General features: G+C 37.2%; 1 pseudogene; it reads left to right on the forward strand.

The window, feature by feature from the left end:
* LOC109263237 (proto-oncogene serine/threonine-protein kinase mos-like) overlaps positions 1-13,700 on the forward strand; it is a 43,737-nt pseudogene extending 30,037 nt beyond the window's left edge.
* Positions 13,701-19,850: the final 6,150 nt, after the last annotated feature.

The raw sequence follows: 19,850 nt of genomic DNA on the forward strand, positions 1-19,850 counted from the left end.
ACTAAAAAGACAAGAGGAAGGACATGGGTTGTGGGTACTGGAGTTCACTCTGATAAAGCATGGCCTTACCATGATACCTCTTGTTCTATGTATTCTGTAAAGCCCAGTTCAGTTTATGCTTCTGTCTCATGAGAATGCCAGCCTGGTCTATGGGTCCTTCCAGAGTTTGACCTACCTCCCTGTATGAAGAGCCACTGTGCAATCTGTATGCTTAATATCCCAGGTCTAATTATTCTTTACTAGTATTGTATGTAAAGGTAAGCATTTAAAATCATATCAAGTTGGAAAATACACTTCTCATTTTTAGTGGAATACCATATTTATACTGAAAAGCTTTTGTTAATGAGTACTTTGTTGAGGAGGGTAGTTGTAAAAGAGTTATCCAACCCTAGGTTTTATTTGCCCTTTGTATGTATATGGATTTGAAAGAGAAAATGCTTGCTTTTATATCTGCTAAGATTAGCTACAAGTAATTGTGGTTAGCTTTGCTGAAACTCCTCATCCTAATGATGCAAACAAAAATCACAAAGCACAGAGTTTTAGGTTTCAGAGGTGACTCACAAAGACTAGCAATCCATCTTGGAAGTCTTAGCAGGCCTATTTTTGGGCTGTTCTCCACACATGGCAAGGCTGAAGAATCCCAGGTGTTCTTGCTGAGAGCAAAGTGAGAGCATGAAGATTGCCCTGAGAAGCAAGAACATGCTCATTAAAGTAGGTTTCTGGTGGGAGGTGAATCCGACTGGCAGTTCTGCGTTTCTCCTTGTGGTGACCTCTTTCCTCGTTAGAGAGGGGGTCTGATGTCCAAATGCATCTGGGTTTAATGAGTTGCAGTTCACTAGGGACCCAGAGAGGGCAAAAAAAACATAGCTGCCTGGTGAACCAAGAACAGTGTATTGCTTATTTTGTGGATTCTATACCGTTTAAGCAGTGTAAAAGTTTTTCTTTTGTGAGAGCCTTCTGTCCCTTGGAAGTCTGAAATGGCATATGTGAATATAGGAACCCTAGAGCTATGGCATAAATGGACTAATCAAGTTGGCTAGATTAATGCTTCTCTTATAAGCCAATCACTAAACTCTTAAAAAAAAAACGATTTGGCAAGATCATTCATCTCTCTATCACAAATGAAAATGGAATAATACTAGAGAGACTCTTCTCTGCAGAGTTCTGCAGATGTAGGATGGCTGACCAGGTAGGTAGTTTCCCTAGAAACTAGGGAATTAGGTCACCATACTGATTGTTTTAATCTGTCAGAGACTTATTTATGGCAAGAATACTTTGTCATAAAGGGCATATTTCAACGAAATGGCAAATAAATGTGTATCTTTGTGAAATCAAAAGTGAGAAATTGTATATAACAAGATTGAGAATGGCAAAATGGCAATTTATATATGGTCAGAGAATATAATTTTGTATGAAATGAAAAGGGTGTAATGTCTAAGAAAATGCATGACAACTATAGCAGTGTCAAAACCCTCAAAAAGCACTGAATGTATATCAGAAGTTAAGCATTAACTTGGGCACTGTCATGAAAAAAGATCTTTTTCTCTGCAATGATATTTTGAATAACTTTTCCATCACTTAAAAGTAAGTTTTTTTTCCCTCTGCCAGTATTCTAGAAGCAAACTCAAATGCAATTAAAGGTATGAAAAATTTGTCTACTGTTATTAGCATAAAAATTAACTACAAAAGAAACCATGGCTTCCAAATCAATGTATTAAATGTTCTTTTTATAGAATCAATTACATACAATTTCTTCATTATATAAATTTGCTTTCTCGTGTTCAAATCAAAGTTCCAAATCTTTGGAATTTTATTTTATAATTTTTTTTTATATTTTTATTTATTTTTGAGAGACAGAGTGAGACAAAGTGAGACTGGGGGAGGGGCAGAGAGGGAGACACAGGATTGGAAACAGGCTCCAGGCTCTGAGCTGTCAGCACAGAGCCTGACACGGGACGCGAAACCAAAGACTGTGAGATCATGACCTGAGCTGCAGTCAGACACTCAACCGACTGAGCCACCCAGGTGCCCCAAAATCTTTGGAATTTTAATAGAACTACTTCCTATTATGCTATGGAGTCTATAACTCTGGTCAATTCACTTAATTTTTGTTTGGCTTGGCATCCCAACTAAAAAATGAGGATCATGATATAGTTCTACTTCCTTATCATACTATATAGAAATAAGTTAAACTGAGCATGAGTATACTATTTTTGTATATGATGAATGTATTTGTAAAGGTATTAATACCCTTCTAAAATTTTAAATTATTATAGCTAAGGAAAAAAATTATTACAACTGAGGAAAATTACACAATTTTCCAAATAGGTGAATGTTAGTATATGATCTAAATCATCACTGAGGATATCAGATCAGCAGAGGAAGAAATTCATATAACAACAGATATTTATTGACCACTTCCTATATGCCAAACACTTTATATGAAGTATTTCACTTGACTGTCATGACACTTTGAGGTAAATACTACTGTAAGATCTAATTTAGAAATGGGAAGATTGGGACTAGCAGAAGTTACATACCTTACCTAAATTCATCCAAATGGATAGTAAGAAAGACCAAGATTTGAACCTAGTCCTGTTTGATTCCACAGCCCCATTTTTTTTTGTTTATTTATTTTTGAGAGAGAGAGAGAGAGAGAGAGAGAGAGAGAGAGAAACCATGAGTGGGGGAGGGGCAGAGAGAGAGGGAGACAGAGGATCAAAAGTGGGCTCTGCACTGACAGCAGAGTGCCCCACACAGGGCTCGAACTTATGAACCACGAAACACATGGCTTGAACTCACCAACAGCGAGATCCTGACCTGAGCTGAAGTCAGACACTTAACAGAATGAGCCACCCAGGCACCCAACTGCAGCCCAATTTCTTAATTGCACTCCTCTGTGACTGCCTCTCCAAATTTGGATTCCCTGTTCACACAATCTAAGACTTTGCAGTATTGCATAACAGCTTATCTCAAAATATAAATGGAATGCTACAGTAGTTGAAGTCAACACATAATTTCTGAGATCTTATCCCATTCCAAATTTCACACTGAAATGCATGCCCTTTTGTCATCCGTTATTGTAGGAGAATCTGTATGAGCTAGTAGAATATGAGCTGATAGATGGGAGATGTGAAAACATTATGTCTCCTGCTTTGTTAATTGTCTGGGTTTGGTAAAGAAAAATTCATTTTCTTTGGAGATGATCAAATGCTTCCCATGAGATTCATGAAAACCTCATACAGAACATTTAGGCATATATTCATTTGCCACCTCAAGGACAAAGTGTAACCAGGCATTATTTGAAAGTTTCTTTCACCTTTGTAATTATAATAGATTTTTTTTACCTTTTCCACACAGGTAATGTGGAAAATGGTATTGTGATGATGGTTCAGGAAAATGACATATTAGATGCATAACTACTATGAATCATCACTGTGGAAGAAATAAAATAAATAAGCCACTCACTGATATCATTGGTAGTACGTTTTTTATTTGACCAAATATTTTAATTGTGGCAACTTTCCATAACAGTTATTTTACAAGGAAATATGTAAGATTAATTTTTAGAAAAAAGGAAACATATATTCTATAAATATAGAGAAGAATGATACAGTGATCATTTTTAATACTGATTTCTTTAAAGAATGTATATTTATGTTCATTGAACATAGGAAAGAGAATTTTAACAACTTATAAATGAGGGGTTCCTGGGTGGCTCAGCCATTTAAGTGTCCAATTCTTGGTTTCAGCTCAGGTCATGATCTCACAGGTTCATGGGATAGAGCCCCATGTCTGCTATCAGCACAGACTCTGCTTGGGATTCTCCCCTTGCTCTGCTCCTCCCCTGTTCATGCGCGCTCTCTCTCTCTCTCTCTCTCTCTCTCTCTCTCAAAAATAAATAAATAAACACTTAAAATAATTAAACGAATAAATAAAACTTATAAATGATATAAATTGCTATGGCTTTCAGCTAGGGAAAAAAATAATATTTTTCCCCAAAATATATTACATTTAAATGTTTGAGCATACTAGAACAGGTTAGCTCAGTTTTTTCTGGAATATGTCTATTTTTCTTAATGATATATATTATAAACAAGTATCACAGTGAATTCAACTCACTTTTGAAAGTCTTAGGAGAGTACAAAATGGAGAGCTACTTAAACACCAGGGAAGAAAACTCAATTATTCAGAAAAAAACACCTTTTGTAAAAGCTTCATCTAAATAAGGAGTTTTGTGTAATGTAAATGAACTCCTTTTACTAAAGTAGACATTTACCATTGTTATTAACACTTCACCCCCAGGAGGTACACTTTTCCCAATGCTAAGTAGTAACACAAAAACGCAGGATTGTTCTTCCTAGAAAAAAAAAAAAAACTGATGTATTCAATTTATATTTATTTTATTATTTTGCAAAAACAGAACAAAAAGAAAAAATATACCATATAAAGTTTCACTCTATATAACACTAAGCTTCAGAAAGAACTGTTTTGCAGCCTGCCAGATGTTTTCCTCCTTTTATTATAAGTTAACAGCAGTGATATATCAAGGATAGAGAGGAATTCACAAATGTATTAAGTCTCCTGCTGCCAATTTAGTGTGTGTGTATTTTTTCTTTTTGGCAAATGAATAAAATTTATACTTGGCATCTTCTAACTGAAAAGCTAGTCTTAAAGATACAGAGATTGTTTTTCCATTAGGCTAATTTGTGTTACTCCATTTGCCTCAACCTGTAACTGACAGCCAAGGAAAATGAGAAGATTCACTCCTGTTTGCTTCCATGAGAAAGTACTACTTAAAATGAATTTGTTAAAGTTAAATTAGTCTTATAATTTTCCAGTTCTTTTTAAGTGACTCCTAAAAAGTTATCCAAGATAAAGAGAAGAGTTGATAAAGTCTGGAAGCACAAGAGGGAACTGGCTAGGCAGGAAATCTCACGATCTCGGTGCTGCTTGGTGGGTCCGTGCTGGTTAGAGGTGGAAACACTCACACATATGCTCATATGCACAGGTGCCCTTACACACACATACAAACACACATACACAGAATATACCATCAAGCAGATTTCCCTAGTGTTATTTGGAATTTCCTTAACAGATATCATGCCACACCAAAAAGCGGCTAAATCAAATGTGTTCAGAAAAGAAGTAGAAAGAAAGGCCAGTGTCTTTCCTGGAAGGAGTCCAGTGTCTGAAACCTGTTGCAGTTCTAGCATCAGATCAGTGAAGGTTCTCTTGCCCGCTCCTGCCACTCTTTCCCATTACTCCTTCTCACAATGAGGCTAATAACAGCCCCAAGCCTTCACTTTGGTTTTACACAGCATCTATTGGATTCCACTTGTAAATACTTCAGAGAGTCCTCCAGGCAGGAGCCAGTTAACTATGGGCTATTATTAAGTGGCATTAAAAGCTCAGAAAATCTCTGGACAGAGAACAGGTCAGTATCATACTCAATACAATCTTGATCTATCGATCAACACCATAAATATTGAAAGATAAATTGATGTTAAATTAAAATTAGGGAAAAACCTCATATCTTCTTAATGAAAGAAGTGAACATTTGTGACAAAACATGCTCACAATTTCAACATCCTTAATTGCTTTTCTTTTACCCTGGCTTAATCTAGGGGTAAGATGGTTATCTTAATGATGACTGCTGTTTTACACATTTTAATTAATGCTTTAAGTTTTGTATTTTTATCTGGAGGCAGTTTTATAAAGGAAACTATTTTCAACAAATACAACATGTTACCCCAGCAGGTCTTCAGCTTAGCCAGCTGCACAGGTAGAACAGAACGCAGTTCCCTCTACCCTCCAACATGCCAAGAATACGTGTTAGGAAGTGTAGCCAGGGCAACATATTAATGGATGTAGCTGACAAAGTTCTCTGGCTGATACTGTCCTTTCATATCACTGTGGCACTGAACACCAAAAGCTTGGCCTGAATTGATGGAATATAAAGGGGAGGGTCCGAGGAGGGCTTGATTGTAGAGAAGAGGCCAGAATGAAAGTTTCAGTGAGGTGTTTTTTGGATATGAATGGCACAGAGTGGACCCTCATTAAATGTTCAAATTAGGTTAAATCAGTTTGATATAGGGAGAAGGGGAGGAGAAAAGGAAAAGAGAGCCAGAGTTAAAAAAGCTGTGTACTACTGGGGCACCTGGGTAGCTCAGTCAGTTAAGCATCTGACTTCTGCTCAGGTCATAATCTTGCAGTTTGTGAGTTTGAGCCCCACATTGAGCTCTGTGCTGAAAGCTCAGAGCCTGGAGCCTGCTTCGGATTCTGTATCTCTCCCTCTCTCTCTCCCTCTGCTCCTTCCCTGCTTGTGCTCTGTCTCTCTGTCTCTCAAAAAATGAATAAATGTTAAAAATTTTTTTTTAAATGCTGTGTACTAATGTATTAAATGTGCTATTATTTAATGAGCAGTCTATTTTGTATATCTGATAACACATCTCTTAGAACATAAGATCTCTAAGTTGTATGAAATAACTGCATCTCTGTTCTTTCTTTTTTGGAAGTTTATTTCTTATTTTATTTCATAATTAGGAAATTTGCCCTACCCTAGAAACTGAGATCTGCATGCTAATGAGGGAACAGTGAAAATTTGAAAATTTCAAGTGAAATGAAAATTTCTTTAGGCCAGGAACCAACATCAGAGTCTGGCATTCTTGTAGCTTATAATAAACGTATCACCTCTAGTTAAGATTTGTGGTGCTCATCCCTGACCTCAGACTTGATCTTTAAGGAACATCAAATATGACAAATTAACTTTGATAGAAACACATTTAATGACTAGTTTGCTGACATCCACAGGTAAGGCAGAGAAAATTGCCAGTTAAAAAACAAACAAACAAAAAAAACAAACAAAAAAAAACCCACAAAACTATTTTGCATCTGGCTCTCCCTCCTCTGCAGCTGCCTGGAGGGCTGGGTTCCCAAATAGGAGAAGGAGTCCTTCAGGATAAGCCCTGCACCCACGCCTGGGGACCCTGAACCATCTATCTGGAGCCAACACAATGGGCCAGAGGAGTCTGCTCTTAACTTCTTAAAACGCTCTGTTTGTAACTAGGGAGATAAATATTTACTTCCCTTAACCTTTACTTGTATATGATGATTTTACTCAAGCGGTGGAAAACAAATCTGCTTTGCAGAAATAGAAATTTTCTGTTAAATGAGCAGAGTTCAACATTAAAAACGAACAACAATGACAACAAACCCCACAAACTGTATATAATGAACATCTCATCTGTTATTAGTTACAGAATTAGTTCTGCTTAAATTTCTCCCATTCCTGCTTCAGGAGTGTTTGTGAAAGGCCAGTAACTAGCCTGAATGTCTATAAAATGGTATCAGACACAACCAGCATTTAAAAGACACGAGCTCCTGTGAAACACCGAACAGAGCATTAATTACTTATTAAGAGTAATTAATGAAAATGACTGAATTTCAGTATGTTCAAAGACTTGGAAAAGACTCATTCCAAGTTTCCTCACAAACATGAATCCAAAATACGAACTTGTATTTGGTGTTTGATGTCTGCAGCCTAGACTCTAGTTTAAACTTGTTATGTAAGAAACGGCTATGGAGCTATTAAGTGCACATGAGAAAAACATTTTAGAAAATGTAATGAGTTAAAGTCTCCTACATTTTTGTAGTTGTGAAGAGTTCACTATTGAATGATTGCCTTTCTTGATCACAGCATTTCATGACCAATTTACATGTGATTAAGTTGATCTATCAAACAGTTGGCAGAATCCATTTTCTGGTTTGGTAACAGAAACAGTGCTTTTTTTCTGTTCCTCTAAAACCTTGTTATTCAAAATGTAATCAGTGGACCAGTTGCATCTGCACTGAGGCTGTTAAAAATGCAGACTCTCGGGCTCTACCCCAGAGCTTCTGAATCAGAAACTGCATTTTAACAAGCACTCTAGATGATTTATGTGCACACTCCATTTTGGGAAGCACTGATCTAAAATACAGCTACCCATATTTCTTACAAAGGAAAGATGTTTGTTTTTTTTTTTTAATTCTCAGAACTAATTTAAAAAGCTAAACCAAAAATGTTCTTAAAAATCCTACATTTTAAACTTTTAATTTTTAATCAATTTAATGAGTATAACAGACTTTTAATGTGACTCTAATGTTTTTTCTAGAAATCCCTCCATGCAGTTGGAAGTTGATTTTAATAGTCCCAAACAACATATAATAAACAAATCACAAGTTACAGAATAAAAGAAAAATTCTTGATGACAAATATAACAGCAACAGCTAGTTTTGTCTGATATAATATTTTTTACACTGGCCAGGTTTATTATTTTGTCCTCATTTATCAAACACTTTGTGCCTCGTATGCAGTATTTCCAGAATTCATCATAACAGAATTATGCTGTAAATCCTTCGGCAAAATTGCAAAAAGCTTTGTTCAGAACAAGAGTAACCTCTACTGGATTGTGATGGTCCTTATGGAAGTCCACAAAACAAAATTCAGGGTTTGCTCATTTTTACAGAGATAGAACAAATGCTATGTTTATTCTGACATAATCTGCCTTTACTTTCTGAAATAAACTAAAACTCCTGATGAATAATATGCTTGAATCCAGAAGAACATATTATTTAAATGATAATTGAGAGTTGTGACATAACATTTTACTGTCAAATCATGAAATCAGGTTTATTTTGTTCACTTATATGTGCCAGTTACATATTTTCAACCTAAATTTAAATATATAATGCATCATCTTCAAGCCTTTAAAAAGAGTTTTAGGGGGGAAAAAAAGCTTAAAGGACAATAGTGGACTGAGGGTTTATTGATTTATTTCTTATTCCCAATTTTCTAAATTTCCTGAATATTTAATAATAAAGAATTTATTATTTTGTAATAAAATACCTTTTATTTTAAAAAGAACAAAAAATTGTCTCAACTCTGGATAAAACTACAAGATAATTGCATATTAAAATATAATGTGCATTTCTGATTAGGGTTCTTCTCATCTGCCAACTGTCCATAATATCAAATATTTTAAATCTAGAGATGCTTAAATGAGAGTTAATCAGAGGGAACTGCCTCTTGTAATTAAACATGTTAAGCAGTTATGTAAAGTTTAACCAGCAGTGGTATACAATGTAGAACAGTCCGTCCCCTCTTTTTGACTTTGTACATTATATATTCTTGATGATAGGATGAAGAAAATTCAAAAGGAGGCAAGTGTAGCCACATTTTATATATATATATATATATGCACATATATATAAAACGTGTAGCCATATATATGTATATATATATATATAAGCCATATATATGTGTATATATATATATATATATATATATATATATATATATAATGAACACACACACACACACACACACACACACACACACATATGGAGATAGATTCTTCAAACAAGAAAGCATAGTTTTGATTATAGTTCCCCTCACAGACCTTCAACTGTTACTATTTCCTACTGAATAAATTCTAAACCCTAAGTTCAGCTTACAAAGTCTTCAAACTATCTTACCAGGTGCGTCTCATTATTTGCCATCCTCTCTTTTCTCCAACTAAACCAAACCATTTGCTATTTCCCTATATAATCTGAGTTTTTAAATTTCATATTTATCTTCACACTGTTCCTGTTGATTGGCATATTCTTTCTCCAATACCACTTCACCACTCCCCAACCCCCTACCATACCCCAAACTGCCAGGAAAAATCCTACTCTGTCAGTTAGGAGGCTCATAGTCTCCTGTAACAGAATACTCAACTGTGCCTTAAATAATACAGACATTTATTACCTTACATAGCAACAACTACTTCGCTATCTTCATGTTGGCCATTGTCTTCATGTTTGTTTTCAAATAGTCACAAGCTAGCTGCCACTGCTCCACACATGTCACACCTCATATATCTATGTAAAAAGGAATAGGGAAGGGAGTTCCTCTCATATGCCTCATATGGAAAACTCTTTCCAGTATGCCCTTAGCAGACCTCTGCTAAGTTGCTAATTGAAAGGAATTATGTCATTCTCTAGTTTCAAAGAAGGTGGAAATGTTAACATGTACATTTTCAGGCTCCAACATGGGAAGTGGACTATACTGTCCAGGCGGAGGATCAAGGGAAGTGATGGGTATTATGTAAGCAACCAACAATTGCCTCTAGTTCTCCAAAGCCCAGATCTAATGACATTTACTCCATTAAGCCTTCTCCAAGTCATCCAGTAAAAGTTATCTCTCCTTTGTTTTCATACAACACCGTGTATCTTTTATATTCACATTTTACTTTGTATTATAATGATTTGTGTGCTTGTCTAATTTCAACTATGAGAACACATGGACTCTATATTCTTCATATTTTATTCTTCATATCCTCCAGCATAGTCCTTGACCCTTAGAAGGTCTTGAATAAATATTTCCTGAACTGAAAACCTCACTAATTTGAACCACAGATGATTCACTTTAGCTCCAGGGGAAAAGAACCCAAAAGGAAACAGGGCTTTCACCATATTGGCAATTAACATAAACTTTGCTTTTCAGTAAGCAAACTACATGGGGAAAAGTCAGAAACAAAAATACAGAGGGGTTGATCTTACTCCATTGACCAAAAAAAAAAAAAAAAAAAATCCTGGAAAAAGTGCTATTTTCTCAAGACCGGTCCACTTGCTACTGGGTGGATGAAATATGGCTCCCAAGGGCTCATCCTAATGGGGTCCCAGAGTCAAGCCAACTGAGACCAAAAGGTTTGCCCACTAGAAATGGAGGACCAATGAGCTAGAAGCATCCTGAGTTGCTGAGGACTTCATAGAGAAAGGCTGCCATAGCACTTCTGAACTTTAATAATTTTTTTAATGTTTATTTATTTTGGGGAGATAGAGAGATAGAATGGGGGAGGGGCATAGATAGAAGGAGACACAGAATCTGAAGCACGCTCCAGGCTCTGAGCTGTCAGCACAGAGCCCGATGAGGGACCCAAACCCACAAAGTACGGTATCATGACCTGGGCTGAAGTCAGACACTCAACCAACTGAGCCATTCAGGTGCCCCAGCACTTCTGAACTTTAAATCTTCAATTTTTTAAGAGAAATAAATTTGTTTCCACTGAGTTTTCTGCCACTCACAGCAGAACTTAATCCAAATTAATGCACTTGGTCTCTCCTGGAGACTATTTTACTTGTCAGAGTCTTTGAAGCTGGTTAGGGAGTCATTGCCAGTAGGAGGGTCCTCTTGAGTCCAGCCTCAATCCAGCTTGGAACTCAACTCAACTTGAAGATTGGCCAAAACTAGTTCCATCTAGTCAAGTAGTACCATATACTGTCTGCACTGACTGCTGTTGATGAAACTGGCTGTATCTCTAGTTTCTCAAGCAAAACAAAGGACATTAACAAATTGTCAGATATCCTAAACATCAACATTGCTGATTATGTTTAGTAAAATGCCATTTTTTTCTACCTCAGAACTGAAAGAATTAAGTCAGGCCTTCCCAATGCCAAAGCAACTAACCTCTAACCAAGGGGTAGATGAGATACATGGAAAAATCTGACTTAATTGTTCTTTGCTTTTTATTTGTACTGCTACATCTTTTACCAAAGATCCTCAGACTAAAATTATGGTGACCTGCACAAGCAAAACAGTCAAGTGGAGGGGAAGAAAAGTCAAGTCAATCTAAAAATGCATTTTGTATTTTATCCTAAAAGTCAAGATAATTGAAACAGTTATTTCTTTAGACTGAGCAGTGATTTTGCTAATATGACCAATGAAGTCAGTTAAAATAGTAAGTTAGCTTGTAAATAAAGCCGCAAGTTGTTGAAAAATATCCTTATTGCAGTTAACATAGGTAGCAGAGGAATCCCTAAAGCAACGCCTTTCTACAGACACTAGGATTACCACCCTGGCAGACAGGAAGGGCAGGAGCACTTGTTCTCAGCTTCTCCCCCCCAGAAGGCAATTGTCCAGCCAAGATTAAGTTAAAAGACATGAGAAATTATTCTGAACTCTAGCAGGGAGAATTTCACAACCATCTGATTCAAATGGAAATGCAGAACTCAGATCAGATAACTAAGGTCAAAACATTCAAGAAAAGGCTTGAAATGTCTGATATATCTGGTTCAAAATTGTTCAAAACGAAGTTTCACTTTGTGGAAAGCACTTCTCAAAAATTGATGGCAGCCAAAGGATCGCATAAAACTGATCATTTAAAGTCACGAAGGAGGGGCCCCTGGGTGGTTCAGTTGGTTAAGAGTCCAACTTAGGCTCAGGTCATGATTTCGCAGCTCATGAGTTCAAACCCTGCATCTGGCTCGGTGCTGAAGCTCAGAGCCTGGAGCCTGCTTCAGATTCTGTGGCTCCCTCTCTCTCTGCCCCTCCCCTGCTCGCGCTCTGTCTCTCTCTCAAAAAAAAAAAAAATGAATAAACATTAAATAAAAATTTTAAGGGGCGCCTGGGTGGCTCAGTCAGTTGAGCACCTGACTCCGGCTCAGGTCATGATCTCACAGTCCAGTCCGTGAGTTCGAGCCCTGCGTCAGGCTCTGTGCTGACAGCTCAGAACCTGGAGCCTCCTTCAGATTCTGTGTCTCCTTCTCTCTCTGCCCCCCACCTCTCTCTCTCTCTCTCTCTCTCAAAAATAAACATTAAAAAAAAATTTTAAGTCACAAAGGAAATCCTTGAACCCACGTAGATATTGAAAGTAAAATAGTTACACTACTCTTTTATAAGCTGTGATTTTTTTTTAATTTTAGTTTTTCAAATGAAATTAATTGGTGCTCTTTTCCATATACAGTAACTTATTCAGGACCTTATATTATTACCATTTTTCACATACAGTAAATACCACTGTAATGTAGCGATTTTGTGTTTACGGTTTAACATCAAAAAATTAAAAAACTAAAGATTTTGAAATTGAAATTAAATCATTTGGTTCACTTACCCCATAATCCCATATACCATCCTTGTTATAAAGAAACCTGTTTTATTCTTAATTTCTCTAAGAATATAAAGCATTGTGGTTAGCATGCTACCTGTGAGAAACAATATAGCACAGTGGTTGAGATGTGGACTCTAGAGCCAGATTTAAACTTTAAGACCTGGGGTTCATATCCTAGCCGTCCCACTTACTAGTTGTATGAATTTAAGCAGGTTGTTTAACCTCCAATGTGCCTCACTTTCCTCATCTATATCACATTGTCCCATATGTCCCATTAAAAGGACAAAATGATTTAATATTAATATAGCACTTAGAATGGTACCTGGGGCATATTAATATTACATAATGAATTATGAAATATGTCACTTATTAAATAAGAATCACTTCCTTAAATAATACAAAATGTCTCTAGAGTATGTAGTATAAACGTAATTTAAAACTACCCTAGCTATATGTGACCAATTTGCTCTAAGGACCATTAGGGAACATAATACCACCCAAAGTTTAATTTGATTAGCCAGCATTAAATTATTAAGATTGCAGATTTGTTCACGCAATCTCTCTGGTGAATTCATTCTCATTAGAACATCTGTCAAAGATGGAACAGTTGGGGGGTGGTCCTTAAAAAAAAAAGATGGAACAGAAAAAGAAGGGATAGATTATGGAATGCTCTGACTGTTACATAGAGTCACTCTCCATTTATTCTTTCAGAGGTCAGAAAAACTGGCCCTAAGAACTGACCTGCTCAACAGCAGCAGCATCTTTAGATTTGACCAGGGAAACTTTTAAATTTTCTTTTTCAAAATCTGAGTGAAAAGCCAGTATAAAGGACCATTTTACCTAACTACTGAAATCATCACTTGTCTCCTGTCTCTCCTTTCATACTGTCAGATTATTCTTCCTGGAGCAAAAGGGTAGTAAAAAGACTCCATTTTTTTTTTTTAACTTTTGACCTCTAACAATTTCAAGCCCCACTTCTCACTCTTACTTTCTTGCCCCACATCTGGATAAACCAATAAACCAGCGCTCCTCTCCTTGGTATGGTGGAGAAAGAGTTCAAACCAAAGAAACCCTGGGAACCCATACCTTGGCCCCACCCCCTCATTGCAATAAAAATCAGAGACATTCTCTGCTTAGACCATTCTAAGAGACTTGGATGTCTCTTCTCTCCAGGAAGTCCCACTATGTAAGTTATAAACCTGTTCATACTCTTGGGGGGGGGGGGGGCGGGGGGGTGGTGTCATCAATCTTAAAATCTAAACCAATTTTATAGGGAGTTTGATCCCAGCCTTCATGGGGCAACCAAAAACAATTGGAACAACAAACAGTGTTGTGTAGTTGATGACCACATGACCACCTTTGAAGCGAGTATTTCTTCTCTTGCTCTTGGCTTGCTCACTGGCTCTGATGCAAGTTGGGAAGCATGTACTTGGAAACATGCTGCTGCCTGTTGTCAGACTTGTGCTTTGGGTTGTGCTGTGGCAGTGCTGCATCTGCCGAGTCTACAGATTCTTTTTATAGATTTAACTTAAATTGGAAGTTTCAATAATTGGAGTTTAGGTACAGGATTATGGGGTTGGCGGGGTGTGTGAGGGGTCGCAGATCTCCTTAAAGTGCCCCTAAGTCATGTGTCTTGGCCCAGACAAGTATGTCTCACTGAGTTATTTCCCAATTCTATCATAAGCTATGACCTACACTAGGCTCAGGGGACAGCTCTTACCCTGTGACCATTGATTGTATATACCCCACTCTAGAGTACTCAGAGGAAAGACTGATCCTGTATGCAATATACAAGCCCATCATGTGGCCAATTGTGTGAGGCATGCCAGACTCCATGTTCCTAAAAGCAGATGGTTCACTAGGACCCTTTGCCTAAAGTATCTCTGGTTCTATTGCCATCCATGATTCTGTCACCAAAAAGATCTTGATCATTAGGCTATTAAGAAAAATACACATGGCACACCCATAAGGCACTGAACATTATGAAAAGCAGCCTCCTTAAGGAACAGAGAATTCCATCACCCTATTGGATAATTTTAAAATGGACTGACAGATAATCTGGATTCTATTGAGTACACAGATTTATCAGCCTGCCAAAGAGTTATTTCAAAACTGACTTAAACCCAGACTCCCTAAACCCTAGAAAGCAACAATCACTATGGTAGAGGTTCCTAACCCTGACAATACTGAGCGGGGACTCTCTATAAGAAGAAACTTACAAATATGAACAGAGTAAAGAGAACCCCCCAAAGTATATCCAGTAACCACCAAGTGGAGGTAGGGCTGACTTGGATACAGGAAGAGGAATTAGAAACTGAAATAGTGTTTGTCAATTTGACCCAATTATAAATCTAAAATATACTAAAATAACTTATGAAACAGTACACAGATTGGCTTTTGTGCCTCTACAACATAGATTCTAAATTAATTTTAACATCAGCTAAGATGCCCCCATTGGCCTTCATGACCTTAATCAATATTGGTGTCCACCTTACATTTATAGTTGGAGATCCCAATAAATTTAAACAAGGCACTCCCTATGATCTTAGAGGAGTTACCAACAAATAGGGATGCCTCACCTTCACCACCAGAACTACTGTCTGTCCTAAATTTTCCATAGTCATAGGGCCCCCTGACCTAAAATATCCCATGGTGAACACAGATGCTTTAACCCAACAAGTAATAAGCTGAAATGAAAGTAAGTTTTGGGCACTTACAATTTGTCTAACACAATGGGATTTCATGGACCTTTCCCCTACAAATAATATAGTTAGTTAATATAGCCCAGTTTAGATTAAAACAAGACCTATAGGAATTATGACCCACCAAATAAGACCTACAAAAGGAAGGAGCCATTATGCCTTCTGCCTTCCTCTTATTTGCCCAATTTGGACAATGCTCAAACCTGATAAAAAATTAATGATACTAACAGTGGATTATTACAACCTTAATGCCATCGTACCAACAATTAAGACCCTTGTACTCAATATTATTAAAATTTCTGACTCTGTCCAATCAACAACTGGAAAATACTTTGCTATTATACGTTTGGCAAATATCTTCTATTAGGTTTCTGTTTCAACAGCCTCTCAGCCACAATTTGCCTTCATCTTTGATGGGATATAAGACTTTTCCCTGGCTGTCCATGGGGTATCTCAAGAGCCCTGCTCTCCCATGGTCTCTGTAAGCAAGATCTTCATCACATCCACCTTCCTCCAGGAACACAGGTATGATATTACACTGACGACATCCTATTCTTCTGAGATTCATGTGACACATTCATTCAAGACGTACAAATACTCACAAAGGAGCTCACCAAGAGGGATGGATCATTGCATTACAAAAAGTGCCTCAGTTAAATTCCTAGGAATTATGTTGTCAGTCAAGGGTGGCTCCATCCCTGACACTCAGAAAATAATCGCTGACCCAATACCTTTTCAAACTTTTTGGTTTCCAGAGGCAACATGCTCCTCGTTTACAAATTTTACTTCAGTTCATTTATGCTGTTACTTGCAAATTGGCCTGCCTTTTGCAACAAAAGTATATTATAATAGGTACCAACAACAAAAGTATATTATAATAGGTACTCCCACTAATGCTCTCCAGCATTAATTAGAGGCTTTAGCAACCTCCTCTCATGCCTTCTAGAGTCTCTGAGCCACTTATGATAGCTAAAAGTTGCCCTTGAGTCTCTCACATAAGAAGCTGCCCATCTTAACTCCATGTTACACACCATTTGAATATCAACTGGTAGGTGCATATGGGGCCTTTCTGGAAATAGATGCCCTCAGTTCAGGACTCTCCACACCCAGCTGTTCCTTATGCCTTGGATCACTGAGGCAGCACCCAGTAGACTGGGCACAGTCACAGAGGCCCCCTTATTAAAATGGAAATGGTACTTACAAGATAAAGCCAAATCTTGCCTTTCTAGAATATCCCACCTGTAGGATAAATTGATTTCCCCTGTCCTTAGTCCCTTGCCAGATGTAATGGTGCTTAGAAGAAGTCACCCCTCTCCCAGACCCACTGGCCACCTAGAGAAAGTGTGTTTGTGTTTAATTACTCAGGATGAACTGAATAATCAAAAAGGGATTTCATTTATTTTACCTATGGTGAGATCACCATAACATGTGATGGAGCCCTCCAGTAAGCTGCTGTTATCCATCCTTTAGGCAGGACAAACTTGATTAAGGGCAAGACTCAAGGGTCCACAGAATTGGCCAAACTTCATGCAATCATCTTAGCAATAGAAGATGCTTAACCAAAAACTGGTCCAGTGTGCCTGTTTTTACAGAATCTTGGGACACTACCAATTATCTGGCCACTTAGGTCTGACCAATGGCAATAACAATCCCTTATCCAAGGTTACCTCCTTTGGGTTAAAAAACTATGGGAATTTCTTGCCTCAGATACCCAAAATAAAAATCAAGGTCATACATGTCTATCTATACTACAGCCAAAATAAAAGGCTTCATCTTATCCCTTTTGGAGTTCTAGACATTACTGATGGTCACCAAAGCATGTACTTCTCTTCTCAAAATACACACCATGGACTCTTGAACAAGATATCCAGTGAAACCTCAATGAAACTTCAATGGCCACATGCTCTAAGCCTCATAGAGTCATAATGGCTTACTTCATAAGTTCAAAATCAACTAACTGACACATAGCACATTTCAGTCATCAAACATCACTAATGAATTATAATTGAGTCCACCTCCATTTGTGATGTCTGAGTACTGACAACTTTCAAGCCCCATACCTTCCCTTCCCACTTTTTGCCCCACATCTGGGCAAGCCCATAAAAATACTATGAGTTTCATCCTTGGCATCTGTTGGGTAGTTAAAACCACAAAAACCTAGAACCCTCACTCTGGCCCCACCCCCTAATCACAGTGAAAAGAAAGCCAAGCCCTATTCTCCCAGAAAATCCCATTATGGGAGTTATAAACCTTTTCATACTCGCTTGATGCATGTGTTATCATCACTCCTGATATTCAAACTAATTTGAGGAGAAGGTGCTTTCTTACCCTCTGAAGGAAAACCACGGTTGTGGGTATCACCCTTCTGCTCATAGACCTCCAATAGCTCTCCCACTGTCCACTGAACTAAATAGAAACTATTTATCATAGCTACAGACTCGTCCTTCTGTGGAGGTTCACTCTCCACGATACTCGTTATAAACATAATCCTTCAAATGTTATTGTTGCCAGAACACACTAAGTCTTTAATTGCCTCCATTCTATTTGCTTATGCTGTTCCCTCTGTCTTGAGTTTCCTTTTCCACCCCCATCTCTATTTGCCCCTTCTTCAAGACCATCTTAAAAGTTAGTTCTTCCATAAAACCTTTTCTGAGTCTCTCAACCAGACAAACTATCTTCCTGCTTTGAACCCTGTACCATACCGTTTGACTCTCTGGAAGTGCTTTGTCGTGTTCTACCCTATAATATAGTTTTTCACATCTTATTGCTCCTAAAGTTCAAGGGTTCAGGCCATGGGCCTTGGAAACAGACACGAATGAATGAATGAATGAATGAATGAATGAATGAATATCCACATCTGATTCTTGCTACTTAGTTCCTGTGGGTAATTCACCTCTCCTAAGCCTCAAGTCCTTCCTAAATGAGAAGAAATAAAATCTTACATGTGAAAGGTTTTGCCTACTGTCTGATTCATACTCAACACTCAGTAAAATGTTAGCTGCTATCATACTTATCCTCTTCTGGATCAGAAACAATTTTACATCATAAACTATTTTATCAATCCAAAACTATTTTCTTCAATCCAATTCATCAATAGTGTTTGGTAGATAGAAAACATTTAATAAATATCTATTGAATGAACTAAATAAATGATTCACAGGACTTCACTGAAATTTTAAAGCAAATTAACAGTAAGATTAGGACAATTAAATCACGTGCATGGAATCTAAATTAATTCTAAGTATGCACACACAAATTATCTAAAAAGATTAGAATTCAGGCAAAGATATAGGTTTGTCTTGAAACTGCTTGCTAACATGTAACTAGCTAAGTTAATTTTCCAGATGTTCCTCCATATCCCACACAGCCTCTCCCACCCTTGTAGTGCACACACACACATACACACACACACACACACACACACACACTTTTAACTGGATAATGGGCTTGCTTAGCTATTCCCTAATTTTGTTATTTTAACAAAAAGTAGGTATTTGTGGATTAAAAACAGTGACAAGTTAACTAGCCACTTAAGGTTTCTTTCTGTTCAAAATCCTATTCACAGACCATTCAACATTCTGTAAAAAGTTTGATGTGAGATTTAAAATATATAATGAACTATGCTGGTCTATGATTAATATTCCTAATTTAAATAGACATCAAAAATATTTTTAAAAGTTAGAAAAAAGACATTATACCTTCTGATGCAGTAATTTTCCTTCAAAGATCTATTTTAAGGGAAAAATGAAAGATGTAGAAACACAGGCAGGTACAACAATGCTCATTAGAACATTACTTAAAATTGCAAGAAGCATCGTATATGTGTAAAATATGTGACTGTGTACTTTAAAACCAGATATAAAATTGTTTTCAATGATACCAGGGAATTTTCACAACATTGTAAGTGAAAAGACAAGATACCATGTGATATAAACAGAAGGCAGTTTATCTCAATATTGAAGCATTTTTAAATGTTTAATACCTACGTGTTCACCGTGGTCCATAAGAATAGTGGCAGAATGTGTCCAAGTGAAAGATAGTCCTCTTTGAAAACAGTTCACTAACTGTATTATAAAACTTGGGGAAACTGTTTCATACAGAGAAATGTATATTTGCAAATTGACCCACCTAATGTTTCAGTCAGTCCAATTCTCCTGTGTGCAAACAGTCACCTTGAAATGTTGTGTATCATAGTTTTCCTTGGGAGAAGATACAGGAGTAGAAATAGGATTCTAGG

The sequence above is a fragment of the Panthera pardus genome, unplaced genomic scaffold (assembly GCF_024362965.1).
Source record: "Panthera pardus isolate Hobbes unplaced genomic scaffold, ASM2436296v1 HiC_scaffold_17, whole genome shotgun sequence".
NCBI lineage: Eukaryota > Metazoa > Chordata > Mammalia > Carnivora > Felidae > Panthera > Panthera pardus.